General features: G+C 47.0%; 1 long non-coding RNA gene across 2 annotated transcripts in view; it reads right to left on the bottom strand.

Moving 5' to 3' along the window:
- Positions 1-12,299, bottom strand: part of LOC147750782 (uncharacterized) — a 248,054-nt gene that overhangs the window by 79,014 nt on the left and 156,741 nt on the right. The window contains exon 4 of one of the 2 annotated variants that reach the window (XR_015299861.1): positions 6,838-6,886. The exons of the other annotated variant lie outside the window; for it this stretch is intronic. This is a non-coding gene — a long non-coding RNA (uncharacterized LOC147750782). Of the gene's footprint in view, positions 1-6,837; positions 6,887-12,299 lie in introns of those variants that run through there. 2 annotated transcript variants of the gene reach the window in all.

Here is a 12,299-nt window from a genome sequence, read left to right as displayed (position 1 = left end):
ACAGCGCTTCCAGGCGCTGGATGAACAGAAGTCCAAGGCAAGTCCTCAGGAAGTGGGGGGGGCAAGGCTGGGCCCAGAGCCAGCTCACAGGGTCCTCCTAGGCAGGGAGGTAATCCCCTGTGGTGGTCCTCCTTGCGCCCAGCAGCAGCCCCCCTCAGGAAAAGGATCCAGGAAGAGAACAAATTGCAAGGGGAAACAGCCCCTTTTTAAACATTAAATCTCTTTGTCTCCAGGTGCAGGGTGGGAGAAAAACAAGTCGCAGTTGGTTTTGGAGTACTTTGTTTTCTTCAGCCACCCTTTCCATTCACTAGGCAGGCTAGGGTCATTAGACGCACCACAGGGGTCAGAGCCAGCATTGTGTGGGGAAAGCCCAGCCCTATTCAGGTCCTAGGTGCACCCCTCCCTCACATCAGCATGCTAATCTCTCCATTCACCACCGGGGCAGACCCATCCAGACTCCTAGAGCCAGGCTCACCAGCCAGCTCCAGCCAATCACGTGCCAGCACACTCACTGCACACGCACACCCATGTCTAGAAGTGGCACTTCCACACTAGACACATTCACACCGCACACATCATTGCGCAGCATTCAATCACACGAGTCAGCACATACCAAACTCGAGCCTGCACACCTCATGCATCAGGAACTACCAGGGACACAGACATTCCCCATGCATTCCTATGGGAGGGCAGGCCAACCTTACTCCACGCACTCAGAGTGCACACGCACTTTCCACTGGGACACAGTGGGGGTGTGCAGAAACGAAAAATCACTACCACCAATTCACATTCAAAAAGCAAAAGGTTTAGGGGTGAACCTGCCAGAAGGGCCAAGTCCAACACCTGTTAGCCACTCTGTACACTCAAAGGGAACAAGGGCAACTGGATAGTGACTCTCTCTATTGTCAGCCAGCACAACATGGTGGAATGCATTTGGAATCACCTGTTCTGGGGACACTAGCTGACTTCTTACCTTAGCCATTCTGGCACCTGTATCCCTCATTATCTCCACACCTTGCCCATTCATTGATGGTGACCCATTGCCTATACTTAGTATTATGTATTGTCACATGGGTCCTAGGAACCACCTTACTGTCAACCACGAACACTAGGGTAACCCCAATAAATTCTTCCCCCTTGACCTGCTGGTAGGTCGCTCCCCCATCACACAGCTCCTCCTGTGTGCCCTGACGCTGCCACTGCTGAAAGTTGAGGCCCTCCTCCACCCGCAGGCTACCACCTGCGCCTCATCCCCGGTGGCAAGTGGTGGGCTCTAGGTTTGTATCTTGTGCCCATTTTCCCTCTGTCTCCCCCTCACTGCCATTGTTTTTGCCACAGTTTTTTTCCTCTTTATCTTGTGCCCATTTTTGCCTTCCATCTCCCCCTCACTGCCATTGTTGTGCCTGCTCTTCTCTGTTTGATTTTTGCATCTTGTGCTCGTTTTTCCCCTTTGTCTCCCCCTCACTGCCACTGTTTTGCCCGTTTCTTTTCTGTTTGATTGTTGTATCTTGTGCCCATTTTTCTTCTCTGTCTCCCCCTCGCTGCCCCGTTCCTGCCGCTGCGTTCCCTGCATCCCCGCCCCCTCCCTGCCATTTGCTGCCCCTGCCTCCCGTGTCCCAGCTGCTCCTCCCTCCAACAGCCTCATATATGGTGGCCGCTGCACAGCCGCGTCACTGGCGCACCTAAGGCAAGAGCGTCTGCACCTGTCCACGCCTGGACCGCGCCCAGCACCAGAACCCCTGGTCCCCGCACCCACCAGGACAACCACCACCACAACGACACCAGCACACTCCACGCTCTCAACCCCAGAAAGATCCACACCTGCTTCAAGGCTACCCTGAAACGCACACACTGTCCCTTCACCTGCCAGAACTGCAGCTACACCAGCATCAGAGCCGATGAACAACCCTCCAAGAAAGACCCCAACCACCTCCAATTCTTCCTAATGAACACCTGCTCCGCACGCAAACATGCCGTCAGACTCTGGAACCTGCTCGACACAATATCCCCAGATGTTGTCTTCCTCACAGAGACCTGGATGAATGACTCCTCCGCAGCCGACATAGCCATAGCCATCCCTGCCGGCTACAAGATCACCCGCAGAGACTGCAGCAACAGAGTTGGAGGAAGAATCGCCATCGTCCACAAGAACAGCATCAGGGTCTCCACCAGCACCGACGACACTCTCAGCTCCACTGAACACCTGCATTTCCAGATCCACACGGACCCCAACTCCACCCTCAGAGGCACCCTCGTCTACAGGCCCCCCAGATCCCGACCCCAGTTCAGCGACTCCATGGCAGACTTCATCAGCACGCACGACCTGACCTCCACCGACGACATCCTCCTCAGAGACCTGAACTTTCACCTGGAGAACAACAACGACTGCATCTCAACATTCCTGATCGATAACTTTGCCAACCTCGGACTGAGACAACTCGTCACAACGCCCACCCACTCTACAGGCCACACGCTTGACCCCATCTTCTCCGCAAGCCCCCACATCGCCTTTGGCCACACCACTGATCTCCTTTGGACAGACCACGCTGCATCCACTTCTCCTTCCAGAAACTCACCATACACCACCATACCCAACAGATCCCCTGCCGTTGCTGGAGAAAAAATCACCGAAGACCAACTTCATGCAAACCTCGCTCTCAGCCCACCCACCGAACCCTCCAACCCCGACGACACTGCTGGCAACCTCAGATGCTGGCTTGATGACTGTGCCAATACCCTTGCCCCGCTGAAGGAAACCCCCCCAGAGATACCAACAAGAAGGCCAGCTGGTTCAACCCAGAACTCCTAGCCTCCAAACGAGCCTGCCGAAAGGTAGAGAAGAAATGGCACAGCGAACAGACCCCAGACAGCCACGCAGCCCACAAGTACACCACCGGCAAACAACACCACCCCATCAGGACGGCCAAGAGGACCTCCTTCAAGGATTGCCTCGATAACAATGCACACAATAGCAAGGAGCTATTTAACATTGTGAAGGAACTCTCCAACCCCAGCTCCAACACCAAACGACATCCTGCCGTCACAAGCCCTGTGTAACTTCCTCACCACTTTCTTCCACCACAAGATAGCTGACATCCACGACTGCTTCAACACCAAGACAGCCCCAACAGACAGCAACACAACAGTCTCTCCGACCACCATCAACCATGACCCCCTGCTAGCCTGGATCAGCGTGAGCATCGATGACACCATCAAGAGCATGAGCACAATCCACTCCGGCTCCCTATCAGACCCCTTTCCGCACCACATCTTCAACAAAGCCAGCAGCTCCATCGCACCCCAACTGCTGGACAACGGTGAGACGACAGCCCTCATCCTTCTGGACCTCTCTGCTGCCTTCAACACCGTCTGCCACCGCAGACTATGCACATGCCATAGGGATCCATGACAGAGCCCTGGAATCGTCTACCTCCTTCCTCTCCGGCAGAACCTAGAGAGTCCGCCTCCCTCCATTCTGATCCAAGGCCTCTGCGGCGTCCCCCAGGGCTCCTCCCTCAGCCCGACTCTGTTGAACATTTACATAGCCCCACTCACACACGTCGCCCGACAGCAAGACCTCAACATAATCTCCTATGCCGACGACCCTCAACTGTGCCTCTCCCTCACCAAGGACCACATCACCGCTAAAGCCAACCGCCACAAAGGAATGAAGGCCGTCGCCAACTGGATGAAGACCAGCTGACTGAAGCTGAACATGGACAAAATGGAAGTCCTCATCCTCGGCTCCAACCCCTCAGCCTGGGACGACTCCTGGTGGCCGATGGCACTGGGGGCAGCCCCCGACACCCACCGACCATGCACGTTCCATAGGAATCAGCCTCGACTTAACACTCTCCATGACCAAGCAAGTCAACTTTATCTCCTCCTGTTTCAACACCCTCCGAATGCTCCACAAAATCTACAGGTGGATCCTGACAGAAACAAGAAAAACAGTCACCAAGGCCCACATCAGTAGCAGACTCGCCTACTGAAACGCCCTCTACGCAGGAGCCCCGACCAAGCTCATCAAACAACTGCAACGCATCCAAAATGTCTCAGCACGACCTCTCAGCTCCCCTCCGCCGACCTCCCACTCGCCACCATCCCGCGCTTCAGAAGAATAAACACCGGGGGAGGTACTTCTCCCACCTCGCCGCCAAGACCTGGAACACCATCCCACTTAACCTATAACAGACCCAAGACCTGCTGACCTTCAGGAGGCTATTCAAGACCTGGCTATTTGATCAGTAGCCGCCCCCCAGCACCTTGAAACCCTCACAGGTATGTAGTGCGCTCTACAAATGTTGTTGATTGATTTATTGAACTGGAATGATCTCTTTCCCAGCATTACACTATCCAGACTGGATTTGTTACTCCATTGAGAGTTGGGGCTCTTTTTGTACACTTGGGACCCTCCTTGTAGTGTCCATACTCATAGCACTCATAGCACTTGATGGGCTTGAGCTGCTGACCTTTGTCAGGGAAGTTCTTTGTCTGGTGGCCAGATTTGGAATGAGAATCAGACCCTTTCCCTTGTGAATTGTTTTGGGAGCTTATAGAGAACCCTGTGTTTTTATATCCCCCTACTTCTTCTGGTGAGAACCCTGGCCATCCCTTTGAGAGTCCACCCAGATACCTTCTTGGACACTTTAGTGCTAACCCAGATGTCTGACTCCACATCAAGTTTCCTGGGGTCAGTTACATTGTTATCAAATAGGTGTTAATGCAGCTCTTGAAAACAAATATCAAGCATTTGCTCCTTCAAAATCAGGTTGCACAACCCTGAATAATCATCAAATTGCTGCCCCTCTCCCAGCCCTTTAATGATTTGTTGGCATTATCCAAGAAATCTAACCATGTTGTGATGAGATCTTGTGGGGACCCTTGAATCTGAGCCTATACCTCTCAGGGGTCAGTCCAAACTTGCTGACTAGGATGTCAAAGCAGCCCCTACTCAAGGTCTATGAGGCTAATTAAACACTTGTTTCATTGAAAAAAAATCATCACCATTAAGACCAGTATACCTTTTACCACCTCCCCACCATAGCTCACCCAACTACGTTCAGGAACTCTCACTCCCTGGGCCAGTTCCCTACTATCAGCAGAGAAGTTTTTTGAACCTTCTAATGAAGGTTAGATCTGGTTCACCAGTGGACGTTTGTCCCCCACACATCTTGAGGAAAGCCTTCCTTACATGCCTGGCCCTCCTCTCTCGTTATTGAACAACTCCCTCACTCAGGGGGTGATTCCTAAAGCATTTAAAGAAGCAGAAATAGTTCCCATCACGAAGAAAGGAGGGGCGTATCTCTAGCCTTTACCTCGTCCCATTTCTTGCTCCCCTTCTTAGCCAATGTCTTGGAAGCCCATGTTGCTAATTGCCTCTGCTCCTTCATTGAACAGTCTCATTTTCTTGCGCCTCATCAGGCAGGCATCTGACCTTTCCATTCCACAGAGGCAGTTATCTTGACTGTTCTAGACAAACTGAGGAAAGGGGCAGACAAGGGCACTACTCAGGCCCTGGTGCATCTCGATCTCTCTGCTGCATTCGACACGGTCGAGCATGAACTATTGGTGGACCATCTCCGGAACGCAAGGATACAGGGCCTGGCCCTTAAGTTGCTTACATATTTTCTAGGTGATCGCACTCAATCTGTACGCCTCGCTCAATTCTCTGCCTCTAAAGTCAAATTGAAATGTGGGTTGCCGCAGGGCTCTTCCCTGTCACAACAACTTTTCAATCTGTACCTATATCCTTCAATTCAATCTATAGGTGAAAGAGAGGTATGCACTTTCAACTATGCTGACGATCTTCAATTGATCTTTAACATTGATAAGTCTGACGCCTCCATTACTAACTTTCAAACTGCCATGCGACATTTAAGTAGCTGGATGAATAGTAACCACCTGAAATGAAACCCAGACAAAACTTAACTGCTATTAATTGAAGGGCCCTTAAGCCCCTGGAATTCATATTTTTGGCCAGCTGAATTAGGAAACCACCCCTACCAACAGGATGAACTAAAAGCCTTGGCATCATTATTGACTGCGATCTGTCTATGAAATCCCTGATTGGGACGGTGGTCTCTACCTCCTTCTTTCAGCTCCAGAAGATCCGGATGATCAGCAAATTTCTCACTCCTGAAGCTCTTGGCGAAGTTGTCCAAAGATTTGGTCTGGCACCACTTGCAAAGTAAATTCAATCAGGTCATATCTCTTAAAGTCCTTATTGAAGTGCAGAGTCTTGATCTCTATAGTGGTCTCCCTAAATACCTTATAAAGCGAATGCAGATCATTCAGAACGCGGCCGTGCGACTTCTGTTCCATCTTCCTCGAAGAACTAGTGCGCGTGCCCATCTTCGTGAGCTCCACTGGCTCCCTGTGGCGCATCGCATTATGTTTAAATCATTGGTTTTGGCCTTTCGGGCCCTGCACCATCAAGGCCCTCAATACTTGCACAAGAGGTTTTCCTTTTACACGCCTCATCGTGCTCTTCGATCGGCCAATCTTCGTCTGATGTCTATGCCTAAAATCAGATATGCGAGACTGGGCGGTCAGTCAATTTCAGTCCAAACAGCACGGGCCTGGAATGCCTTTCCGCTCTCTCTGCGATCAGCAACTACATTGGCAGGATTTAAGAAAGGGCTAAAAACCCATCTTTTTAATCTTAGTATTTAGTTCTCTGCTTCTTTCTTTTTGGACTGGGTCAGTTTAGTGCCTACATATCGCGCCCGGATACTCTGTAGTAGCAGAGCGCGTAATAAAATATTTTATAACATAACATATTTTATAACATATAACATACTTGTTCAATTGCTTTTATTTTCTTATGTTTATGTACCACAATCAGCCGACGCGTTTTGTTCTGTACAACAGAGCTTCTTCAGGGCTGTAATGTTAAAACATACATAGAAACAGAATGTAACACAAATATAAAAACAAATTCAAATATACATAAAAATAGACAACCATATATAAACACATAAAATGCATAAAAAAACACAAAATTGTGCTTTTTCCATTGGCTTTTTTGAGGGCCGTAACCTCACAACAATATGCACATATATTAATTTAGAAATACCACTGACCAAAGACTCTTATGACCTGTTATATCAATATCAATCTCAGAAAATTCCGACCATATATCCAAAATGTTGTTCTTTATCCCTGATTCTAAAGCAAAATCATGACACCAATTCCCAATCTATGATTTAAACATGGGGAAGAAACATACCGTTCTTATTTCATTCACCATGTGTCAGTAACTCGTTGATATAATATTATCCTGTGTATCCAAAAATCAGGCGGGTCCTGTAAGTAGTCTCAGTATAATGTACTAGGCGTAAATCTCACCCATTTAGTTCGGGCAACTGAAAGAAGAAAGTGAACGGAAGAGTCTCAATACATGTGTACACAAACCGATGTATATGCAAAATGGGGGGAGAGACAGGAGAACCCAGTCAAAAAACATCTGATAACTGGTCACAATCATCAACCGCCAGACTACTTGTATGAGCATGTGCAGCGAAGCAACCTCAACAACAAATACTTATAGGGAAGCCTATCTGGAGTATTTTATATTAGCCTACAAGCACTTTCTATTTATAAAAAAAGAGATGTTGGAGTCAGACAAAGTGAAAGAACACACAGGTGATTTTAGAAATAAAAATGACAACGACAAGTAAATCCGTCTTAAGTAGCCCAGTACTTATATAGTAAATAAACAAGTTACCATCATGAGCCATTATCAATTTTAACATGCGCATCCGACCACCCCATGAGGCACGTCGTGATGTGCGTGTATTGTCAATTGCATCATTCATGAACAGCTCTTAACTTACTAATAAGTTGCCATGTTGGCCTGATGTTATATCCCATGTATTACTAAATATTGGTTATATAAGCAGCACAAATAAGAAGGTATATCAGTGCATTTCATTAAGAATCTATTATAGATGCAACATGTGGGTTAATATATCACCCAGGCAAAATGCAAAAAAATATTCTTTTATAAAAGAAGAGATATTCTTGTCCAAATCCAACACTACATATAGCTAGAGGCACCTGACCCACCCACTTTTATCAGGGGGTCATATATTAATCTGCTAAGTGAGTGAATAGATAAATAAACCAAAGAGGTTTATTCATAAATATGGGGAGAGTCCAAAAAGGGCAAGGAAAGAAATTAATGTAAACATCGCAAAAAGTAGTACGCAAATTGTATAAAAATATATACACCTAATGGTTGTATTGAACCCAATACCCCATACATATTCGACAAAGAAAAAGGGTGGCTAATAAAACATGTAGATTCGACAACAGCCAAATAGCCAAAACAAAAGAGACATGCAGAAGGAATCTTCAATTGATTATCTTGGTCATGAGCGCTACAGTACATCAAAAATCACTGCACAGAGAAAAGGCATGAAAAGGGACCATAATAGATCTAAACACCGTTTAGAGGTAATAATGCATTTCATCATCAGTGTTATGCCCCATTTCTATACACCTCAAACGAGAAATCCACATTGCCTCCCTTTTACGGATATCTGGGTCTTCACGATTGTGAGTGAGCCCATTCGTTACAAGACTATGCCTATGTAATGACTGCCAATGTGAAGCTCCTGGAAACCCATTTCTTGCCGCTACAGCAACAACCAGCAAAATGAGATCTGCACTTCACCCTACAGCAACAACAGCCCAGGGTGACTGCTAACCCGAAGCTCCTCCACCGTGAAAAATACGCTTTGTGCCGGACATTGAGAAGGTACGTTTTTTAAAAGGGCTAACCTGGTCCCTGTATTTAGCCTACACCTGAACACGGTCAGCCTGAACTTGTGACTTTGTCCAGGTCTAGCATGATCAGATAATTGTGAGTGCAACTTTGTGGTTTTAGGCGCTATATCTACTTACAACTTTAAAATTGAATATCTCAGTTTCTACTAATTGGATTTATGTCATTCTGGTTTCATTTTGATTTATTAAAATGTACTCTATTCTTCTATGTTGGATTGAGATTTTTCTTGTGTTGTGTTTTCAAATTTTTACTGGTTGTGTGCTGCATACATACGTTACACTTTAAGTTACGAATGACTGTTTTGTGAAAGCTACCAGAGGTTTAAGTGCAGGTTTAGTTACCTTTGTGCTTCACCGTGACAAGGATTATGGTTGTTATCTGAGTGGGGCTTCCACCCCTCTCAAGCATTAACCCTATTTCTTACAGGGCTCTATTGTACCTCTGCTGAGGTAGATTGTTTGGACATCTGTAGGCTGTGAAGAGATGTGAAGAGAGAGCATACAGAGTATTACCGACAACAGAGACATGTGAAATTTCAGATAAGGGGTTCTATTCTAAAAGTAATATGTCCTACATACATATGAACAGTGTGTGTCAGGATAATGTTTATGTGCTGTGTTTTAGTGATTTAATGACCCTCCAGATGCTCATGTGGACTATGCAAGAGATGTTGATACTTACCAATAATCCGCATATCATCAACATACTCAGCTACCGAGTGACATGCAAGATGTGACTGCTTGAAGATATATCTGTTGTATGTGCTTCTAGAAAAGGCAGAGTACACATCAGAGAAACAGCCTTTGACATGACAGAAATCTTGAAAGTTGATGTAGTGCCAACATTGATTGTGGCATGACGATAAACGTGTGCACTCCTCTGTTGATGCAGCTCAGTACATCATGCAAGCATAGATAAGACGGCCATGTCATGGAGTGTAGCCAGTGTTTTAACATGGGCAGGGATAGCCTGGAGGAGGGCTGTACCTGAATCAAACTCTTGCTCCCCATGTGCAACCAGGGCAAGAACCACTTCCAGCGAGAAGTGGCATCTGGTAAAACTGCTTGCCTGGACACCCCAATTTTGTTGATCCTTTTCTAGTAAACTATCTGTCTCCTCCTCAAATAATTATTTCTGAAAATGAGAGTGAAAGCAACAAACACTTTCAACGACATTTTCAAGGTAGAAAAAATTATTTGGCATGGTAGTTCATTTCTTCGGTGGTGAGCCTAAATGTGATTGGCTGATGGTAATATGTATTGCTCCTCTAGATTGGTGGTGGGACTCATAAGAGTCACTCCTTGAATTACCAGGTATGTTGTAGGCATTGTAAGCCTTAATATAAAATTGAACGCAACTAGCTTTAAAAAAATGGAAGTGTATATATATATATATATATATATTACCTACTGGCTGTCGCCAGTAGGTATATATAGTTAGGATTTTTTCCCTATTGGATTTTTGAAAATTCTATGTCTAATAACTTTGGCGTTTGTGGACGGAATCGGCTGAAATTTTCAGGAAAATGGCACATATTGTGTCTGAGCAGCCCTTGAAAATTTGGGGGTGTTTCGTCAAGGGGGGGCCGAGAAAAAAGGGGGGTCCCAAAACGCGTTTTTAACATTGAGTTTTCCATAGGGCGGTTGGCCTCACTTTTAGCTCGAACGGCTGAATGGATTTGCACGAAACTTGGCAAAATTGTAGGGACTGTTAGCCCGATGTGCCTTTGCTAGGTCTCAATATATGTGCTCCAGTGGATTTTGAGAAATTAACGTTCAAAACAAGATATATATCTGTAACAGCGCTCCGGGCTGCGCTCCGGTCCGCTTACTTTTCGCGAAACGGAACTTTGCGATGCGAAGCTGATTGGCTTTCCGGTGTCTGTCAACATTCTAAACAGTCCGGAGCGGCCGCCATCTTATCTCTCGGTAGGATCGAGAGAGAAGAAGAGGTGAAAAACGAAGGGGGAATTTAATGAAAGGGGGCAAGGTATACCCCTCTTGACCCCCTAGGAATGATGTTGGGGTTATTAAAGGGTCCCGAGGAGAAAATAAAAAAAAATTGATTTTTCACGGTAGAAGCGCTTCCCGGGCCGCGAACAGGGCCGCAAATTGGTAGCGAAACGGGAATTCGCCATTTTGTGTTTCGTTTTAATTAAATTACTAGGTATAAGGGGGTGCGGGAGACGTATCCTGATCCCTTATGTTTTCTGAGGGTGGCTGAGGAGGCTCATATATGTTGATACATGTCTTCCAGCGGCTGTGCGTGAGCTTTTTTTTTTTTTTTGCTGCGTGACGTCTGTTAACGTTCGATTCGATGGAAATCAGGAAGTGTTGACCGCCAATTTGTCAGTGCGATAAAATATTTTGTTATAAATTAATCCTTATTGATAAACATTGTCTGCGCCATCTTGCCTTTTTTCCAATGCCACAATTTTGTCGTGCACGGCAGCCATTTTAGATGCCTTGACCAGACCCACTCTCTGCACGCCGTCGATTCTCAGCACGGCTCCCAACCCTCGCAAGCATCTCCCCCACGCACTGGTCACCCCGCTCTCTCTCTCATGCATGGGCCATAAACTTCCCCCCATCTGCGCTGCTCTTCCCTGAGAATCACACCCTGTGTCCGCCCGACACCTCCCTTTCACCCTATTCACTACCGCACCCTCTGACACTCCTCTTCCTCTGTGTCCGATTGTCCAGGCCAGTCCCAGGCTATCACCTAGCCCTGCGGATGTAGTTTATGGCCCCAGCTGTAGAGAATCCAGACATGCCAACCCTCCCGATTCAGGCGTGAGACTACCGATTTCAGTGCTAGTCTCCCGCCTCCCGATTCCTGCAAGCAAAAACCCGATTCCTCGGGGGTTTCAGCTGACAGGGCTTGGTATTGTGTTACGTGCTAATTCTTCCAGGAAACGTCAGAGGGCCGATGCAGGGGCTCTAGAAGGGGTGATAAACCATTTAAGCCTCATTAACAAGCGCATGGTCTTTTAAAGATCTGTGAAGTACTCGGGGCGGCGGTGTGTGTGTGCCCTCTTTCAGGAGCGGGCGGGGGGGGGGCACTGCCAGCAACTTGCCAGGCCAGGCAGTGTTCAACACTTGCATCACCCTTTCTCTGCCTGCTATTGCGCTCCATGCTTCGGAAAGGTAAGAAAAAGAACGTGCATTTGAGTTTGAAATGTCCGATCCTGTAGCAGTACACTTGCAAAGCCCACACATGACAATAACCCGATTCAAGGCCCCATTCACCCGATTTTTTAAAAATATATAGCACTCCAACAAAGTAGGATTATAAAACTTTATTAACTTATAAATATATCGAACGCAACAAAAACTGTAAATACATTTAAACATTTTTTGGCAAAAAGAAGCAACAATGGTCAGTAGCTGTCTTTTGTGCGAATAGTCCCAAGGCAGCACAACGTGCTGAGTTCTGGACGGCACCCAGGTGATGTTACCTGGGTGCCACACTGGTTTTTGGTTTCCTACAATGCAGCTCAGAAAAA

Source organism: Lissotriton vulgaris, chromosome 1_1 (assembly GCF_964263255.1).
Source record: "Lissotriton vulgaris chromosome 1_1, aLisVul1.2, whole genome shotgun sequence".
NCBI classification, from domain to species: Eukaryota; Metazoa; Chordata; class Amphibia; order Caudata; family Salamandridae; genus Lissotriton; species Lissotriton vulgaris.
This window is presented reverse-complemented; position numbering and strand designations above follow the sequence as displayed.